Raw genomic sequence first — 21,793 nt, 5'->3', positions numbered from 1 at the left:
CATTTCTCTGAAAACAAGTATGGGTTTATGTTTTTATTTTTTGGGGGGCAAAAATATCATTTTTGGTCTTTACATTTTGGTTTCATTGTCAATTAGGTCCTTGTCATTTTCAACTTACAATTAATTTGGTCCCTATCGTCAACTCACAGGTGAAAAATGTCTACGTGGCTAATGAATTGCATAATTGGCACTCTTGAAACTTACATGTGTTGATAACCATTTTGGTGACACATTTTTTACAAGCCTAATTCAACCAAGCTTCACTTCCTTGTGGACTTGATTCATGTATTATATTATGTGACCGTTTGGATCCGAATGATAATTGCTGCGTTTTGCGTTTTCTCCTTCTTCTTCTTTTTTTCAACGTGCATGAACAGTAACCGGTACTGTTCATGCACGTTATTTCACTGTACCGATTACTGGTAACCAATACTATTCAGCACTGTGCGGGAGACAAAGTTACTGTTCATAGGACCCACAAGCACTTTATTCAAAAAAATATATATATTGAAAATGGGTCCCACGATACTATTCACACATTTAAAAATTATTTTGCTACAATATTTTCAGTTTTCAGTAATAAGTTCTATCCAAACGGACCCTATATTTTATTCTTTTAAGCATGAGCCAAGTCCATGCGACATATTGGGGGAAACTAAGGAAATATGGTTTAGAGGGTATGAGTCGGTTTCCTTCAAATCTTTTGCTAAGCTAGCCCATGCATTCTACCAAGTGGGTAAGGGACACTTGTAACACCTTAGGCTCATGGAGGAGGTCTTGTACCCGAAATTTCCACCTTAAAAGAGCTTTTATGCTCTGGCTGACTGTGGCCCAACTTTTCTACTCTAGCATTTTCTGCCTAAAATATATAGTTAACCCTAAGTGGCTGGCCTTGTTTGCTACAACAACTAAATGCAAATTCCAAGGGCCTGCCATGTCTAGGAAACAACAGTCCATGCATTTATGCCACCCCATTTCCCAAATTATGCAAAAAGCCAACCCTCTTACCCAATTAAAGCAAATCTAGCTATAATCTCTTTGATTGAGATCTTAGGGTTCAAAGCCTCTTCTATTGACCAAAAACCAGTCACTTAGAGTACTCCAAACTCAATACAAAAGGCCCCAATCAGATTCAAAATGAATCAACCACGTTTTCCCCATAGAGCTGAAACTTGAGAGCAAAAGCCCATTCAGCCACGAGACATTCTCACAATTTCAAAACCTGGGGGGTGGAAATATGGGTACAGGGGAACCTTTCCTCTCCCTCACAACCTCTCTCAATTTTCTCTTCTTGCTAACTGTGGGTCGAAATTTCGAACTTGTGTACTTTTTTTGCATTTTCTTGCATTTCAGTTATAACATTTTGATTTCTCTCTTGTTAAAGCACTATTAGCCTTTTATTCATTATACATTTGGAATTTTGGGCTTGACTCTCCACAAATAAACATTTTTGGCCCTTGTTGCAAAAATGTCTCCAACAACATGGAAAATAAAATAATAATAAAATATTTTAATTTCTATTTAAAAATTTCACATTAGCAATTTATTCTAAAAAAATGCATTTTTAATTTCTCAATTTTAAAATATAAAAAAAAATTGTAGGAACATTCCTAGCATTTTCTCGTCAATCAAACACAAAAGCATTGAAAATCAAATTTGGCATAGACAAAAAAAAAAAAAAAAAAAAACCCAACTTAAAATTCTAAGGTGAAAAATACACTTTTGGTCCTATATTTTGCGCCAATTCCCATTTTAGTTCATACTTTTGTGAAGCACCTATCTTAGTATTTGAAAATCAAAAACCATTATCATGTTGGCCCTTGTGCAAATTTGTCACACAAAGTGCATGTGTTACTTTAACTTCTGATATGTCCAATAAAATAATAATAATAATAATTTTTTTATTTAGTATTAAAAAATGCCATGTTAGCATCCACATTAGAATTTGAATTTAACAATTCTAACTAAAAAAGAAAGAATTAAAAAGCAAAAAAAACAAAAATCGCATTTCTAGAACACAAAAACACAGAAGATGAACTCAGGAACACAAAAAATTCAAACACAAAAATCAAATGTAGACTAGAAAATTCACAATAACCAAATTTCGAAGTGGTAGCCTTGAGCCTTTACCCACCCACTAACCCTTCACCTGATACATAGACACATCTCCTAGACCCATACCCACTTGGTGGTGGTGTTGGACAGTTGTGGTGGTGGTGTATCTAGGTTAGTGTGGTGTTGAAGCTAATGCATGTGACACTATTTGGTTACCAAGAAATTTAAAGAAAGTAAAAAATAAAATTGGGAAAATAAAAATGAAGATATGTTTGGTTACTAAGAATTTGCAAGAAAGTAAAAAATAAAATTGAGAAAATAAAAATAAAGATTTGTTTGGTTACCAAGAAATAGCAAGAAAGTGAACAAAGAAAATTGAAAATATAAAAAGATTGGCAAATTTGATTTTTGTAATGTGTTTGATTGTCAAGAAAGTTCAACACAAGTTGATAAAGTTAAGGTCGGAGCAGTTTAATATTAACTAATTAAAATGAATTTATATTACAACATAAATGTAAAGATGTGGGAGTTAATATGGAAGATAAGGAGTTAGTGAAACTGTTTAATCTCACGTTGAAAAGGAAATAGACTATTTTATTATTTTTAATTGTGGTGATTAATGGGCTATATGTCTTGATTCAGATATTGAGCTAGATACGTGCGTAAGGGGGAGGTGAAGGGAGAGCTGCACCTCAGTCCAAATAATGTTGTGTATTTTTTAATCTCAAACTAATAATATTAAGAAATATTATTCATTTTCTCTTTATGTTATTTCCATTATTATTGGTTTGCACCAACATTTACTACAAGTTGGACGCAATTCCACACACCAAGATTCAATAACAATTTTCTATAAATTCTTTTCATTCGAGATGTGGAGAATCAAAATGATTTGTTCTTACTCTAGAGATATAATTAATTTGTGTGGGAGAGTCCAGGTCAAATCCAACTATTTGAGGGAGAAAAAGAAGTTGATAAGACAAATGGACAAATTTTACAAACTCCCACTAAAAAATTAATATGGCTATATATTTTGAAAATTTAACTGTTAGATTTCATGTAATTTTTGTTCTTAACATGCATATCAAATTTCATTTAATTAGGATATTATTTATTATTAAATCTATAAACTTATTTTTTATGCATAATTTAGTACTACAAAAAATTGAAATTTATACAAAGTTATTGATCTTTAATTTTCGTGAAATTTTGTAAGCATAGATGATATAATAAGAAAATGTAATCTTATAGTAAATTTGTTAAAATTCACATCCAACAAAAAGATATAGGAAGTCTGTAGCCATTGCTTACAAACTAATTGGTAAACAAACTTTGTTCTTTATAAATCAATAAAATAAACTTAAAAGGCTTGAATCTTTTGATTTAAAAATATTATTTGTATGCATTTTTTTTTTTAATTTAAGAGAAAGTTCATGTCTAATAGCAAAGCATAATTTTACAAAATTATTGAAGAGATCAAGTGATCAAAATAAAAGAAGATAGCATAAACCAACAACCTGCACAGCAAGCTTGAACCAAGCACTTCACTATAGGATTCAAATCAAAATACCCTTAGCCTAAAAGTAGGAATAAGTGAACCTTCAACATCATATGATGTTGCTCAAAATATTTCGGTTTCGGTGCTGGATTTTTTCACCTTGAAACCGACCAAACCAATTGAGATATATATATATATATATATATATATATATATATATATATATATATATGTAAATTTAAAATATGTCAGAGGAAGTAACTCAGTGGAAAATCACGCGAGCGTTAGCCACCAGTTCACTAGTTCGAGCCCCTTATAATTTATATGCTCTCTTCACTCGTATATCTTTCATTCTCTTCTTCTCCCACCATATTTTCTCAATTCTTTTGCTCATAGATTCTGATGGCTCTGCAAATCAACGAAGGAGGCTCTTCTTCTTCCACTGCCCGATACACGTATGACATTTTCTTGAGCTTTAGAGGTGAAGATACTCGTTATAATTTTACTAGTCGTTTATATAAAGCTTTATGTGACGAAGGTTTTATCACCTTTATTGATGATGACAATCTTCAAAGGGGAGAAGAAATTTTCAACAGAGCTTCTCAAAGCAATAGAATTGTCAATGATCTCGATTGTTGTATTTTCTGAAAATTATGCATCTTCAACTTGGTGTTTGAATGAGCTTGTCAAAATTCTTGAGTGTAAGAAATCTGGCCAATTAGTTCGACCTGTTTTTTACAAAGTAAATCCATCAGAAGTATGTAAACAGAAGGGAAAGTTTGGGATTGCACTAATTGAACATGAAAAAAAACGTAACAAAGATAAGGTCCAGAGTTGGAGGGTAGCTTTAACCAAAGCAGCTAATTTGGGTGGATTCCCTTACGAGGATGGGTATGTATCTATTACCACTTTTTTGCCTTCTTGTAGTATAAAACATTAATAGTTTTGTTATCACCATTCAATTCCAAATAATCAAAGGATTTGCATTGCATACTAAAGGATAGTACATGGTAAAACTTCAAATTCATCATGCGTAGGTAGAATAATATTGATTTTTAAATTAACACAGAAAAATATATACTTCTAGAAGGGTAAATGATTTCACCTTACAATGTTATGTCCATGTACTAAATAGGAAATAAACAAGAGAGACTAGAGAAACATTGGAACCACTTTAGATTGCCTCTTCTATGCTGGTTCCTTTCTCCATATAGATTTTGATTCGGTTTTTTGAGAAGCTAAGAGATAGGAAAAGTCACAATCACATCCATAATCACTTGCCAAACAAAAATTTCAGAATAAGAAATTTTTCATAATAAAAAAATTGTCACGACTTGCAATCCAAATGAATTCCACGACCAACATGTCAACACCAAGCTTAAGCTTGATATTAATATGAACCAAAGTAAACCTGTGAACAAAAAATTGTCTATTTGTTAGTTGATAAATAGGTTATCTAATATTTTTCTCCAAATTATAACAAACATCATCAATTCGGAATATAGCACAAGTTCACACACTAATTCATAAATACAAACATCTCTACAAAGTTAAGCGCAAAACTACTAAAATGGAAAGTAAAAACTAAATGAAAATAAAACTAGTTCTTATGAAGCTCAATTAACGCTCCAGCTACTACTCTATTGCATAAAACCTGCTCACTAATTTTTTATTTTGTTTTTTATTTTTCTAAAGAAGGTAAGCTAATAGAGCTCAATAAAAGGGGTTAGGTGGTATGAGTTATAAAGAATGCACAAATACATGAAAATTAGAAAATTTTCTTAATACGTGAATACACTTCTTTGAGCATGCACACATAATTTTTCATAGATCTTTATATAGCTTTGAAAAATAATTTGTATACTTTGTCTAAAGATATATCTCATTAGATCCAAAAAATATTTTCCTTAGATTTTTTTTTTTTTTGGCTAGATAAGATAGAATTTCATCTTATAGAGTTTGTTTCATGATGATTACTCTTTTTTTTTTTGGCTAAGTTTATAATGATTACTTGTTATCATCAAGTCAAGACACCAATTAATTTTTGGTGTAAGCGAGGTTCAAACCTCAAATCTCTTATTTAAGAATAAAAAACTTTACTAATTGAGCTAGCTAGAAACCTGGAACCCGCAATTGTTTTCTTTAGAAGAGAATTTTTTTTTTAACATTATCTGTTGAAAAAACGTTAGTCTTGAAAACTTCTTAACTTCATAAGAATCTCATCGTAATCATAATTCCATAATTTAACATCATAAAACACATTTCCTCAATTGATAATAATTAAATAATTAGTAATTTCCTTTACCATAACATGAAACACAATTACTCTTAATAGTACTTTTGTTACTCTTTATATATATAACATGTAATCCCATAGACCATTGGATAACATCATAAAACATGTTTCCTCAATTGTTAATAATTAAATAATTTTGGCATGTTTGGTAGACTGTAACGGGAATTATATAGGAATAGAAATAGGCATTACAAAGTATACAGGATGTTGTAATGCAATGCTTATTATTATTCATTTGTTTGGTGACAACACAAAAATAAAACCCTGAAGACAATGAAATGAAAGCATTTTAAATCAAACTTAAGATATATTTTAGGAAATATTTTACTCATATAATTATATTTCTTAAAAAATAATATTTTTTAAATTTGAAAGAGAGATTTGTTATTGTTTATGATTTTTTATTTTCATAATTGTTATATGCATACAGAAAGTTTGTTTAATTGGAAATATATTAATTTTAGAAATTAATATACCTACTAAAGAATAGCTATTGCAACCCTTTTTTAGATAAATAGTTATTCCTCATTTTAAAATATAGCTATTCATAAGGAATGTCTATTCCCTATAATAAAAATATAACAAAACTACTAAATAGTTAAACCATAAGAATAACTATTACATTACAGTGCATATTACAATCTACCACACGTACCCTTAGTAACTTCCTTTACCATAACATGAAACACAATTACTCTTAATATTACTTTTGTTACTCTTTATATATATAACTTGTAATCCCACTGGATTTGCATTGTATACTCAAAATTAGCATATGTTAAAACTTCAAATTCGTCATACATAAGTAAATGAGCATTCATGTCTAAATTAATATATAAAGGATACACACTTCTAAAAGGAAAATGATTTCACCTCTCAATTTTATGTCCATGTACTAAGTAGGAAATAAACAAGAGATAAACCATAGGTCCACTCTAGATTGCCTCCTTTATGCTGATTCCCTTTCTGTTTACATTTTGATATGGTTTTTGAGATACTGTCATACTAGGAAGGAGAGAAGATCTCATTATCACATCCTTAATTGCTTACCAAGCAACAATTTGAGAATAAGACAATAAATAAATAAATAAACATTAGTATAGAGGAAAATGTTGAGAACAAATTCTATAAAAGAGGGAAAAGAGTGAAAAGTGGGAGGAAGCATTTCGTAAGTTGGGTGCTTAATTTAATTGAGGCAAAAGTCTAGGAACACAATTTTTGCTACAACTATAAAGTGGTTGATTGTGGGTGATGTAGAAAAATGGTAAATTTATATGAAAGTGAGTGTCCACCACTTACAATTAGGATATGACCAAAATTCCTATGAACCACACACACACACACACATATCTACAAGGTCAATCAAAAATCAAACTTTTCCGGTGCTATATATATTATATAGTATAAATTATCATCTAGTCTAACACATTAAATGCTTCTTATGCTTTTGTGCTTGGCAGTTGCTGTGAATCCGAAGCTCAATTTATCAAGGAAATTATAAAAGATATATCAAGTACTACATCGAATCGGACACAACTATTTGTCGCTAAATATCCAGTTGGAATAGATTCTCGTGTGGAGGAGATAGAATTGATTTTGGAGGTTGATGTTCCCGTGCTAGGGATTCACGGTCTTGGAGGAGTAGGTAAAACTACAATTGCAAAAGCTGTTTATAATAAAAATATTGATCGTTTTGTTTGGAGCTACTTTCTAGAGAATGTTAGAGAAACGTCAAGGACAAACCCTGGCATAATCCAACTACAAGAGAGACTTCTTTCTAAGACATTACAAGACACACATTTAAAGGTGGACAGTGTCCCCAAAGGAATTGAACTGATAAAGAATAGGCTTCGTCATAAAAGGCCTTTTTTAATTCTTGATGACGTGGATGAATGGACCCAGATATTAAATTTGCTTGGAGGATGTGATTGGTTTAGTTCAGGAAGTAGAATTATTATAACAACAAAAGACAAACAAGTGCTAACCACTCTTGAAAAATATCAAGTTTATGAGGTTAAGGAATTGAATCAATGTGAAGCTCATGAACTCTTCAGCCAACACACCTTCTAAATGAAGAAACCAAGGGAAGACTATTCAAAAGTTGCAAAGGAAATTATACATTATGCATGTGGTCTTCCATTAGTAATAGAACTAATAGGTTCTGATTTGTGTGGAAGAAGTATACATGAATGAGAAAATGCATTAGAAAAGTACAAAAATAATCCTCTCAAAAAAATTCAAGAAAAGCTCAAAATAAGTTATAATGGATTGGAAAAAACTGAAAAGGATATTTTTCTCCATATTGCTTGTTTTTTCAAGGGATTTGAGAAGGATTACGTTACAAATGTACTTGAAACTTGCAATTTATATCCACATTATGGTATTCGCAAACTTATCGATAAGTGTCTCATGACGGTTGATCAATATGGCGAATTGTCGATGAATGACTTGTTACAACAAATGAGTAGAGAAATCGTTCAACAAGAATCTGAAAACCCTGAAAATCGTAGCAAGATATGGTGTTATGAGGATGCTTATGAAGTGCTAACTAAAAATATGGTACAAGTTCTTTTACTTCACTTTTCCTTTTTCCAAATATTTTTTTGTTTAAAATTTCAAAATTTTTATGCTTTTTAAAAAATTATATAATCGAACTTATTTGTTTTATTCTTTGTTCAATTAGGGGACTGATAAAATTCAAGCAATGATATTGCGCCCACCTGAACCGGTAACCATGAAATTGCAGGGTGAACCTTTTGAAAGGATGAAAAATCTTAAATTTCTTTTAGTTGAAAATGTACACATTTGTGGAGAATTTCAATATCTCCCTAATGGGTTATAGTTACTTGAATGACATAAATGTCCTTTTTCCTGGCCATCTAAGTATTTGTTCTCAAAAGCTTATTACAATCAATATGAGTTGGAGTAGTCCCATTAGAATGGAGACAATAATCAAGCAGGTATGATTATTAGTATTTATAAATTATAATTTCTTTAAACTTTTTTAAATGTTGGCCAAAACTAAATTTTGATTATTATTTTTTTAATCTGCAGGGTATCCAATTTAATATGTTAAAACATATAATACTTAAGAGTAACTCCATTACAGAATTACCCAATTTGTGTGCTCCAAACCTAGAGACATTGGACCTCTCTTTTTGTGGTGATTTAGTTACTGTTCATGAGTCTGTTGGATTTCTTGATAGGCTATGGAAGTGGGACCTCAACTACTATGAGAGTCTTCAAATTCTTCCAAACAACGTCAAGTTGAAATCGCTCGAAGAGTTTTGTCTTTCTGGATGCTCTAAGCTTGAGAAATTCCCCAATATTCATCCAGAAATGAAACTTTTAGAGATTTTAGATTTATATGTGTTAGTGTATAGCTTAGACTAGTTCAGCCTATTGGGCTTGGCCCAGTATACTATACTTGTAATTCACTCATATTACATGTACTGCACACATACCTAGCCTATATAAAACTCTCTATTGTACATTGTTATACACACATCAATATATAGACTATTCAGTCTTTTTCTCACTTTATATTATTAACATGGTATCAGAGCCATTACTCTGACTTTCTAGTTCTTGTGGACATCTCTGGCGCTCTTCCGCTGCCCTCGCCTTCATCTGGTGGTCACTGTTAGAAGCGAGTCACCGCCGTCACGCCCACGACCCCTAGAACACTCGGATTTCGTCAGTTTTGTTGATCAAACTGCCAAATTCAAGGCATAGATTGACAGATCTTCCGATCCTGAGCAAAACCCGACAAAGCGTCACCAGAAACCACCTCCCATGCGCCCACACACACCGACTGAAGTTTCTGCCTCACAAGCACACTTTCCACGCGCCGCCACGCGCCATCAGCCACTCTCACGCGCCAGGAAAGTGCCGTCACGCGCGTCCACGCACCCCACGAACTGCCCCGTTTCACAAACTGCCACGTCAGCCCTAGGGGGACGTCACACTGCCACGTCAGCACACGTCCGTTGACCGTTGACTTTGACCAAAGTCAAAAATTTTCAACAGGACCTGTCTTGCTCAGTTTTTTGCATAGATTCTGATTTTGGGCTCCGTTTTTGCATTTGAGGTCTCTAAATCCCATTTTTTGGTCATTTTCCTCATTATGGCTCAACAAAATGATCGAGATATCATACGCCCTATCACCATTATGTTGGATGGTCCTACTAGCTATCATGCATGGTCTCAGAATATGACTGTCTTCCTCAAGGGTCGTAAACTGTGGAGATATGTGACTGATTCAATTCCTAAGCCAATACTAAACCCGAAGTCCAAAGCCACAGCTGCTAAAGATGCCTCCAAGACTGTTATTGCAACGAATGATTATGAAGAACGCCTAGAGGAATGGGAGAGTATTCAGAGTAAGATCTTGTCTTGGTTTATCAATACCTCTATTCCCTCCATTCATAATCTTCTTCCTCGTCTTGAGACTGCTGAGGCTGCTTGGAAATTTCTGGCCGATCGCTATAATTGTACTAATGATTCAAGCTTAGAGTTCCACATTAAATCAAAGCTTTATCAAATGCGCCAAGAGACAGGTCAATCTATTTCTGATTATTATTCTCAGACTTCTACTATGTGAGAACAACTTTGTGCTACAGATCCTCCACTAGTATGTTCTAAGGACATTGAGCTCTTTGTCAAATATCGGGATCGCCGTAAATTTATGCACTTCATGATGGGTTTACGTGAGGATTTTAAGCCTACTAGGGCTTCTCTACTTAGCCGGTCTCCTACTCCTTCTCTTGATGCTACAGTCAAGGAGCTCATTTCTGAGGAGAACCGTTAGCCTACTTATCACGTGTCATCATCTGATCATGTATTGGCTACACCATCTCCACAGCCTCCCATTGCTACATTCACTGCTCCTTCACGAATAAACTCTGGGCGTCCCACCTCTCAGTCTTCCAAAGGTACTCATTGCGAGTTTTGCCGTGCTAAAGGCCATGACATCTCAGTTTGTCGCAAATTGCAGAAATTTGTGCAAGAGCAGAATAAAGCTTCTCTTCCTCGGGCAACTGCTGCATGTCCTTCTCTTCCTCGGCCATCTTTAGCTTCCTCACTTACTACGGCTGATATTGAGGCAGTTGTTCAACAGGTTTTATCCCGCACTTCCACCACTCTTTCTGTCACCTCAAGTAAACAAACTTGGTTTTTTAAAACTGCATGTTGTAACCATATGACTCCTGATGAATCCCAATTTTTTGATAAGGCCCCCTTAGCACATCGAATCACCATTTACACTGCTAATGGAACTCCTATGCCTGTTAGTCATAAAGGAACAATCTCTTCTCCCTGTTTATACCTTAATGACACTTTTCATATCCCAAAGTTATCCCTTAATTTACTTTCTGTTGGTCAATTTTGTGAATTAGGCGTAGATCTTCTATTTACTAATCATGGTGTGGATATGCAGGATCCCCGGACGGGTCAAGTGCTTGGGACAGGTCGTAAGGTTGGTCGCATGTTTGAGGTTTATGACTTGAAGATTCCTTCACAAGTTGTTTCTGCAGCTGCTACCACTGCCACCTCCTCACCTGATCTATGGCATGCTCGTCTTGGTCATCCATCCTTATCTCGTCTTCAGTTGTTAGCTTCTCAAGGTCATTTAGGTTCAGTTTAGTTTCAAAAATTTGATTGTATTTCTTGTCATTTTGGCAAACAAACAAAATTGCCCTTTAATAATAGTGACTCCTTTTCTTCTGCACCTTTTGATCTTATACATTCCGATATTTGGGGTCCTGCACCTATTCCCACTGAGGGGGGATCAAAATATTTTGTCATATTTGTGGATGATTTTTCTCGCTATACTTGGATTTATCTGCTTCACCATAGGTCTGAACTTGTGTCTATTTACCAAACATTTCATAAAATGATTGAAACACAATTCAATCGCACTGTCAAAGTCTTTCGATCAGATAATGCTCAAGAATATAATGCTAAATCTTTTCTATCCTTTTTAGACAGTCATGGTACTCTTCCTCAGCAATCTTGTCCTTACACCTCTCAACAAAATGCTTGTGCAGAACGAAAACATCGTCACATTCTTGATGTTGTCCGCACCCTTCTCATTTCTGCCTCTCTTCTTGAGCGCTTTTGGGGTGAGGCCGCACTCACTGCTATGTACACCATTAATCGTATTCCTTCACCAACTACACACAACAAATCACCATTCGAGCTTCTCTATGGTCACACTCCTGACTACTCTCTTCGGGTTTTTGGTTGTGCATGCTATGTCTCACTTCCTCCTTATGAACGAACAAAGCTCTAGCCTCGTGCTCATCTCTGTTGTTTCCTTGGTTATGGTGTATCTCAAAAGGGGTTTCGCTGCTATGATCCTATTTCTCATCGCCTTCGTCTCCCGTCATGTTGAGTTTTGGGAACATCGTCCTTTCACAAGTCTTCAGCAGTTTCCTGCACCCTCTTCCTCAGAGTCTCCTATTTTTACCGATCTTTTCCTCCCTCTTTATCCTGAACTTGTGGAGGATTCTTCGACATCGGCTGCCTCTCCAGACGACTCATCTTCGGTTCCGTCCCCGGCATATGACCCGCCTGTCTTGGATCCTGTGCCACCACCCTCTCCTGAGTCTTTTGTTGGTCCTGAACTTCATCGTTCCACCCGGGTAAGCATTTCTCCTCCTTATCTCACTGATTATCATTGCTATTTTGCTCTTGCCACCCTCTATGAACCTCACACCTATCGTGAGGCCCATACTGGCCCTCTTTGGCAGCAAGCTATAAACGAAGAACTAGATACCCTTTATAAGAATCACATTTGGGATATGGTTGATTTGCCTCCTGGTTAGTCTGTAGTAAGTTGTAGGTGGGTTTACAAGATCAAGACCAAAGCTGATGGATCTGTTGAACGATACAAGGCTTGCCTCATTGCCAAGGGCTTTACTTAGGAGTATGGCATTGACTATGAGGAAACATTTGCTCTTGTTGCTCGCCTTACATCTGTCAGATGTCTCATTGCTGTAGTTGCTGTTCGTCGTTGGCCTCTTTATCAAATGGATGTGAAGAATGCTTTCCTCAATGGAGATCTCCAAGAAGAAGTGTACATGCAACCACCCCCTAGCTATCCACACTTAGGCAGTCAAGTTTGTCGCCTTTGCCGTGCTCTTTATGGCCTCAGGCAGTCAAGTTTAGCTCAGTTGTTGCTCAGCAGGGTTTCACTTCGAGTCCTCATGACATTGCTCTCTTTGTCCGAAGATCCTCTGTTGGTATCACTCTTATTCTTCTTTATGTTGATGATATGATTATTACTGGAGATAATTCTACAGGTATCCGCTCTCTTCAGCACTTCCTTAATCAGCATTTTGAGATGAAAAACCTGAGCACTCTCAGCTATTTTCTTGGGCTTGTGGTTACCTCCTCCTTTAATGGATACTATCTTTCCCAAGCTAAATATGCTTTTGATCTGCTCTCCAAAGCCGGTATCACCGTCAACAAGATTGTTTCCACTCCCTTGGAATACTCAGTCTTTTTCTCACTTTATATTATTAACAATATGATAGTGGCATCAGAGAGTTGCCTTCATCAATCGGGTATCTTACTCAGCTTGGTGGATTATATTTAGATGGTTGCCACAACTTGAGGGATCTTCCAGACAGCATCTACAAATTGCAAAGGCTTGAGGTCTTAGCTAATGACACTGCCAAATGGAGACCACCGTGTAATTCTTTTGATGGAGTTTCCGAATATGGGTTTCTACGGTTAATGGATGTGGAATTCAGTGGATGTGGAATTCAGTGGATGTGGAATCGATTTAGAATTGTTGATGAAGCCCAATCACTTTCCTGTATTGAAATTTCTAGGTCTATTTGACACTGATATTGTTAGCATCCCTGAAAGCCTAAACAGATTTACTACGTTAGAAACCCTTCATATAGAAAATTGCCGGCAGCTACGACAAATTTTTAGGCTTCCACAATTTTTAAAAAGTGTAGAAGCATGGAACTGTCCGTCATTAGATGCAAGCAGAATATTGAATCAGGTCTCTCTTTTTCAAGTTATAATAAAAAATAAACAATTTTTTTTTTTTTTTTTTTTACTTTCTTTATTCCTTAATTTAATTCGTTGAACTTACTAATTACATGCAGATTGGAGAAATTATATGTGAAGGAGAAAGAAGCGACATATTAGTGGATCCATCGTCATTATTAAGTAGAGATTTGTTTCTTTATTATAGTGGGGATGAACGTAGTTTTAGACTACCGTATACAGAGATTCCAAGGTGGTTGAATTCCAAGCATCAAAGTGTTGGAAATTCCATATCATTCCGTGTTGGTCGCAAATCTCCAAATGTTTTTGCAGTCTATTTCGCTTTTGGACTTGTGCCGCAATTTTACTCGGATCTATTTGTTAATTTTACGGTTTACCTCTCCATTAATGGTTTTGAAAAAGTTTTGATTAATAGAATTTGGATAGGTGATGTTTCTGGTAGTCTGTGGATATTTTCTAGATCACATCTCAAATTGCAGAAGCTATTGAATGAATCAAATCCATCTGATTACAATCACGTTGAGGTTACATATGAATGGGACGGAGTGACAGATGACGAAGTGATAGATCACAACAACCGTTCTCTTGTGCTTAGAAGGTGGGGGGTCAAAAGTAGAATGTATATGTTGTCCTCAAAAATCTAGTATTTCGTCTTCAATGGCCCTTACCCTTGTTGACTATGATTCTAACTCTGATCTCAATTTACCATTAAAGAAGAGGAGAAAATATGACAAGGTTTGTCTCCTTCTTTACTTCCGTTGTTTCATTTGCCCTTGTTATTTTATTTTCACCTCTATTTTTATTGATGATACCTCTCTAGTACAGCTGGAATTGATGGATAATAAATCTTAATCAAAAGAGTTTGTGGAAAGTAGGATGATATAAATTTTAAGGTTGATCCATTTATGAATTTGTCATTTCATGCATGATATGAATTACTGACATCTCTAATCTGGTGCAACAGCAATTTATCTTCTAAGAATTCTTTGTTATATGGGTTTTACACCTTCTTTTTTCACTTAAGCATGATATTTTATACCTCTTACTATGAATGAAATGTGTATTTTTATTGATTGTTGGATTGAAAAACTGAATGAGCTAAACCCAAGCTTAGTGCTCTATGAAATCCTTCAACTAATTAGGCTTTGTTATATTACTTTGACTTTGGCCTCTGTAACAGTGGACTTTTTTTTAGCTTCAGAAGTGTACCAAGTTCTAATCTAGGAATTAATGCAACTCTTTGAAAGTGGATTTAATCATATTTTCTAAAAGGGTACACTAGAACCTATGAATAAAAGGTTTTTGACTATACTAAGAAGTTTGAGTAGATCTTGCATATGATGGAGTTACCAGATTTGTTATGTCTGATTTGGGCATTAACCTTTCAAATTGTAAGAGACAATTTGAACTGAGCAAGGAATATATATATATATATATATATATATATATATATATATATATATATATATATATTGATAAGTAAACTGGGCAAGGAATATTATTGCATGAATTGGCCTAAGTTTGTTTTCCTTTGTATGAGAGCTTTCTCATTAATAAGAGTAGGCCTCAGTTCAAGAGTGGCTTAATTAATCAGACCTTTGCTGCTACACTTGGGCACTCCAGCTAGTTTCTATGCATTGTAAGTCGTGATTATTCAATGTTGCTTCGCTTTTGATGCTTGTTTAATGTGTAATGGAAATGTGAACTCCTGGTTCCATTTATTTTGCTGTTGAATTATCATGTTTAAACAACCAATTTTGGCCCTGGTTTGAATGCAACTTTTTCTCTATTATATCTTCCAGTTGGCAATTAACAGCATGTAAAATATACCTTAAATTAAAAGGATACAATTTATTAAATAAAAATTTATTTGAAAAAAAAATCAAATAAAAGTAAACATGAGAGGAAGAATAATATGAGTCCCTTACTTATCAAAGAAAAGAATAATATGAGTCCCTTAACATAGGTGAATGAAAAGACAAGATTGTAAATTTGGGCTTAGAGAAACAAACTACAAACTCAAGATGTGTATAATCTTCATTGCACTTCCTGGTTTCTAACCAAGGTTTGAAATGGTGAGAAGTGTATAAACTGTCCTTCTTATTGGTTAACCTTTCAAGTCTACAATGCTCTAGATTGCCCAAGTATTTATTGGTGTTTAAAGTAAATAATAGGGAAATGTCTAGCAAACCATTTGTGCTGTTACACTGAGTTGGGGGGTTTTGCTTTGAACCTTTCAAGTCTATGATACTTTACTAGGTTGGTAGGTCATTTAAGACAGGCTAGCCAAAAATTAAGCTACTGAATTTCCTAAATGCCTTTGGGTGGGATCTATGGAAGAATATAATTCTACTTGATTGGTTGAAGAGTTTCTTTATATATAAACCAGAGGAATTTATTTGTAATTTTTTTTCCTGTTAATTGGTAGTATTTGAATTAATAAGGATGGCTGCACTGCAACTTCATCACTATTGGGATAGCAACTATGGCTGCTAATGAGACTCCTTTGTCCTCAAATTTTTGTGCCTAAAATTGATCTTTTTGTCCTTCAGGACCCTTTTGAATGTAATTTATGTTGATGTACTTCATACTTATGCAATCGGTACAACTGTAAGTCTTTGTTCTATGCTATGTGATGTGCTTATTTTTGAGACATTAGAATGAATCTCTATACCTGAAAAAAAAAGGTTTTTATTATTATCATCAACTGTGAACATGTTTTCGATCCTTTGGAAAAATAAAGTTATGTATCTTGGATATCTTATGGATCCACCAACTTATTCAAATTTTTTGGAGGTAATCTAGATGCCATGGACACCCATTTCATCTCTTTCCTGCATACATATCTTTTGCAATAAATTAATTGGAATTTTTCTGATTTCCCAAATAGTTTGGTTGAAGCTTAGTTTGATAATGGTTGATTCAATTACTGTGTAGTTTAATTATAGTAAATTTCTAAGAATCTGTGGCCTATCTTACTCATTTCACTTCAAGTATTTGATTTGTTCAAAACATTGATGTGTGGTTTCGTAATTGTATTACCTTGAGAATTCACCTTGTTATTGGAATACCTAGTACCGAAGTAGTTAAACAATGGTTTTGAGTAAAATAGTAATGATTTTGTATCCAGCAGAAACAATGTGTGTGCCTTTTACCATCTTGTACACAAAAACAGTGTGGAGAAGATGTCACTTATGGAAATTCCATATTTTTTATTATTTCTCCTTTGTTTTTCTTTTTCCCTTTTTGTTGATTTTGTTCATGTTGTATCCAGTGGTTGGTTTAAAATATCAAGCATTTATAATGTTAATTTTGCATGTCATATTGCCTTGTTGATAATACTCATCCATATATTATTTAATCATTTTAGACAATTTCATGTTATTTTGTGAGACTGTACTATTTTGTATGAATGTCCTTTTTTTTATTTGTACTATTCATAACTGATTGCTCATTAAATGCCATTTAAAAATTTCTTATCATGTTTACCAGGCTATGGTGGCATAGGTTTAGCACTAGTTTCAACTTGGAAGAATTTCCATGCAAGGAGTCAAAGATTCTAGTTTCCTGTCAAGTTTTACTGTTGCAATTATGCAAGCATTGTCCACTATGATACAGAAGTCTTCAAGCTTCGGTTAATAATTTTTCTGGTTCCACAGTTCTTAACCTCTTACTGAGCCAGGTAAAACCTTATATCCAAGCAACTCATGTTTTTTGTTTAAATAAATAAATAAATTTATCTCTAGATGGCTGTTCTCCTCGGTGGTTAAACTTTCTAACTTGCTTAACATTAATTATCTCTCCCATAAAATTTTGTTCACTTAGAAGAAACAAATTTTAGGAAAGATGTATTAAGTGTCATCACAATTACCTTTCTCATCCTTGCTTCTACTTTTAGATTTGAACAAAATATGAAACATCACATGCAGCTAATGTATTGACAAACGCTATATTTGTCCCTAACTTTTACAAGGGACAAATCAAATGTACTACCTCATCTGAAAATGGAAATGTTGACCATTAACACAACATGGAAGCTGTTTATTAGTTCTCTTATTTCTTATCATTGCTTCCCCAAAATCTATGTTAAGGTCATGACTTATGGTGGTAATGTATTTAGGTCATTAATTGGAAACATCAAAATGTGCAAGGAATGCATATATTGGCATATTAGAAATTTGTCTTTAGATTTTAGCATCAATCAAAATTATGCCTTTGACAGCCACTCAACTCCAAACATTAACTTAGTTGATCTCACTCTCACATACGCACATGCCCTATTTGTTTTTGACATAGGTACCTTGTTAGTATTATGGTGTGCACTCTTCTTATAAATTGATGGTCAATTACTTAATCCTAAGCCAAAACTTTGTAGAAAAGCTTTTCTTTCCTACCATAAGAATAGAATTTTCTTTCTTGACAAATGCAACAAGGGTGGAATTGCCATCAGGCCAAACTACCATTGCCCTTGAGATGCATCACTTGTTTGTAATAAATAATTATATTAGCAACTTGAATAACCATATATTATTTGAGATGGATAAAACTTAAGATTTGAGGATAAGAAAAAATATCAATTGACATTTTTTGATTCATCAATCATTATCATTATAAACGGTACTAAGAAAGATGGAGTGACATAGCGGATACAGGAAGCAATTGATAGCGTTCTTGTTTGTTCCATGTAGTCGGACACACATGCACACACATATATATATATAGTACTTCCTGGACTTGCTTTACATACCACCAAAGCTGCTCCAAATCCTCGTCATGGACAAAACATGTTGTGAGGTAAGCTGCAGATAGTGCTTCTATGAAGTCCATACTTATAGAGTTTGTGTTATTTCTTATTTTACCTTTTCATTTTCAGCGAAGGTCATCTGGGCTTTTAAAATGAGGCAGACTCAATTATCTTGAAATTTGCAGGATTTTTTTCTGATGGTAATGATTTAGAGGAGGAAGTGAGTTTTATAGTCCTTGAAACTTTTTTTCTTTGAACTACATGATCTGTTCTTTGGGGATTTTGTTTTCAAAAAAACTTCCTCCATTCTTGATTTTCCCTTTCTTTTTCTAAGTTTGTAATATTTTTCAGGGACAGTCCTAAAAGACCTGTCAAATGTCAATATAGTTAAGCATACATATGAGGATTTTGTGTTGTTACTGTCTCAGACCTTCTTGTCCAATATAATGTCTTAGATAGATGTTTGTAGCTTTTTGATCCACTGCATGTTTGGCTAACTTTTCTCCTTTGTTGAACTCTTCTCAATCAGAGTTTCAAATGTCAAGATGATGATACTTTATACTATCCTATGGTGTACCATAAATTTCTAAGATATATCCTCTTCATTATCAGGTATAACATTTATTTCCTGTAGTTAAATAAAGAAAAGCTTTGCCACAATATTGGTTGATTTTTTTGCTTTATATTTCACTATAAACATGTTGACCATTAGCTATGTGGGGCATGAAAATTGCATCATTTATAACTAAAATTCCTTTTATGTAGACTCAGATATTACATACTTCTTTATCTTTCTTTTTTGTTTATTAGATTGCAATATGATTTTGCAGGGAGTTGGTCCCTTTATGTTAAGAATTGCAATAAAATTTTGCAGGTTTGTCTCACTCTGCCCCCCGGGCTCTTGGACCTTGAGTGTTTCATGCTCTTGAATTTTCTATTTGCCGGTAATGCAATGGAAATATGCTAAATTATTACTTGCTAAAATTTTCTGATTTTGCTAGTGAAGTCATTTTAAAGCACAAATGTCTTTGACTTAAGATACCAATAGATTTTGATAAAGAAACAACCTTGGAAGCTGGAACTAAGCTGGAATTAAAATCTAAAATGTCCATTTAGAATTAGATTTAATACAATGAGAACTAAGTACCACTAGTGAAGATTGCTGTTGAAAGGAGGAACACAATTGAAATTGTTATGCCACAGTTGAGAACCTGATTTTCAATTTTGATAAGTTGTATTTCTTGATTATTCTTATTAGCTAAAATTCTCAATTACGAAAAATGGAAAGGCTACAATTGTTATGCCTACAATATGCAGAAGCTCCTCAATGCTTGATGTAATCTTCCATTGAAATTCCCAAGTTAGATGAATTGTTTGATGGTTTAGATGAGAATTCTACTACTCCATCAAGGGCACCTAAATTTGCTACCAGAAAATCTATGGCCCCTGATTCTATTCTGTAAGTAAAGTGACACATGCATCTCTCTCTCTCTCTCTCTCTCTCTCTATTTGTGTCTTTGTTTGACTGTCTTTTTCTCATTCACAGTTATGGCAGATAACTCGAGGAATTTGTTGAGCTTCAGAGCTTTGGACTGAAAGCGAGCTGTAGTTCCCAAGTAGAGCCATACTTGACTCATGTTTACAGTGGGTCTTAGCATTGGAAAGGAGAAATAATTTTGTAATTATAGGAGTTGGGAAAAACAGAATGAGTCATCTTTAGTTTTTGTTGTAGTTAGATTATGATTTTTGTCAATTGATAGCTAATTATGATTTTAGGCCAGTTGAATATAAAATTACCTTGATTTTAGTCAATTGATAACTAATGTAGTTGTAGTCTATCATAACATAAGCTTCCACAAATTCAATGACACCATTAGTCTCTCTTTCATGATCTGTTTTATCATTCTTTGTGTGAGAATTTTATTTCAAATGTATGCTATAATGTAATGTGACCTATCATGTTCCTATAGAGCTATAGGAGTTGAAGCAACTTCATAAACATGCTCCAAAATTTTGTACATGCAGCTTCTAATGAATGTCTGTTGAGAGCATCTGCTTCAATGTTGTTAAGGTCTGCAAATATGTAGTGTCAGGAAGACTTGAGGTTGCCTCAAGATATGAAGGATGAAGCTCCAAAAGATTCACTAAAGAGACTATTTGCTGTTTCCAATAAGTTATTGAGGGGCATCTAAGTTAAGGACTGTGATGAAGATAAAACTACTCTAATATTTAGAGACCTAAAAATAGAATTTGGAGAGTAATTGTGGCAAGGGTGAGCTTCCTTTAGGTGTAGAGCCTATTCCAGATGGGTGCAAATTTTAACTTCCTTCTCTTACCAATGCAAAACTTGGGTGCCCATTTTTCGCACTTTCCTCCGCTATGTATGTTCCAATGTATCTAGTCCGTCCAATTATCAAAATCTTACTTTTTAGAGCCATTGAGAGAGAATTTCGAATGAAATAGATTAATGGGTTAAAGCAAAACAAATAGTTTGGACTATCTTAGGGTAATTCTCAGTTTCAAACAAACCAGAGTTCCTTAAATACATAAATATTAACTTCCTTGTCCTTATAGATGCCTACCAATTAAGTCCCCCAATATAATGAAGGCTACATGAATGGCTCTATGTTGGACTTTTTCAAGTCTTTTTTTTTAGACAACATCTCATCCTTCTGGTTTCCTCTGCCCAAATGAACAACATTTCATCCCTTTTTTTTTAGCACTGCTGCCCTCCAACCGTTCTGATTTTTTTTTTAGAATCTCAGAGTTCCATTCCATTAAATTAATATCTAGTATTATTTTGATCTTGTCTACAATACAATCTATATGATCTGTAAGAGTCATCACCAACTCTAGCATTAGGCCTGTGATAACTTCTTCAAACATTTTGCATCTGTGACAAGGTGCGAATGGGTAATGCATGACCAACGTGAGTGGATTAGAGTAGTTTGACTTTACTTCTTCCATGCATTCAACATTGTCAACTTTTGCCAATATGATTAAACAAAAGGCCAAGTGTTTTTAACACACACCAGCAGATGTAACCAAATCTCCCAAGAATATGATTGGGTTTTTTTTTTTTGGTTTTTTGTAAATCAATAAAATAAACTTATAAATTCTTTTTTATTATTATTAAATTTAAGAGAAGTTCATGTTTGATTGCAAAGTGTAATTT

General features: G+C 34.1%; 1 pseudogene; it reads left to right on the top strand.

Moving 5' to 3' along the window:
- Positions 1-3,952: 3,952 nt before the first annotated feature.
- On the top strand, positions 3,953-20,177 carry LOC142625448 (uncharacterized; annotated as a pseudogene).
- The last annotated feature ends 1,616 nt before the right edge of the window (positions 20,178-21,793 follow it).

Source organism: Castanea sativa, chromosome 2 (assembly GCF_040712315.1).
Source record: "Castanea sativa cultivar Marrone di Chiusa Pesio chromosome 2, ASM4071231v1".
In the NCBI taxonomy this organism is placed as follows: Eukaryota; Viridiplantae; Streptophyta; class Magnoliopsida; order Fagales; family Fagaceae; genus Castanea; species Castanea sativa.
The sequence above is the reverse complement of the archived record's forward strand: the minus strand, read 5'-3'. Positions and strand labels throughout refer to the sequence as shown.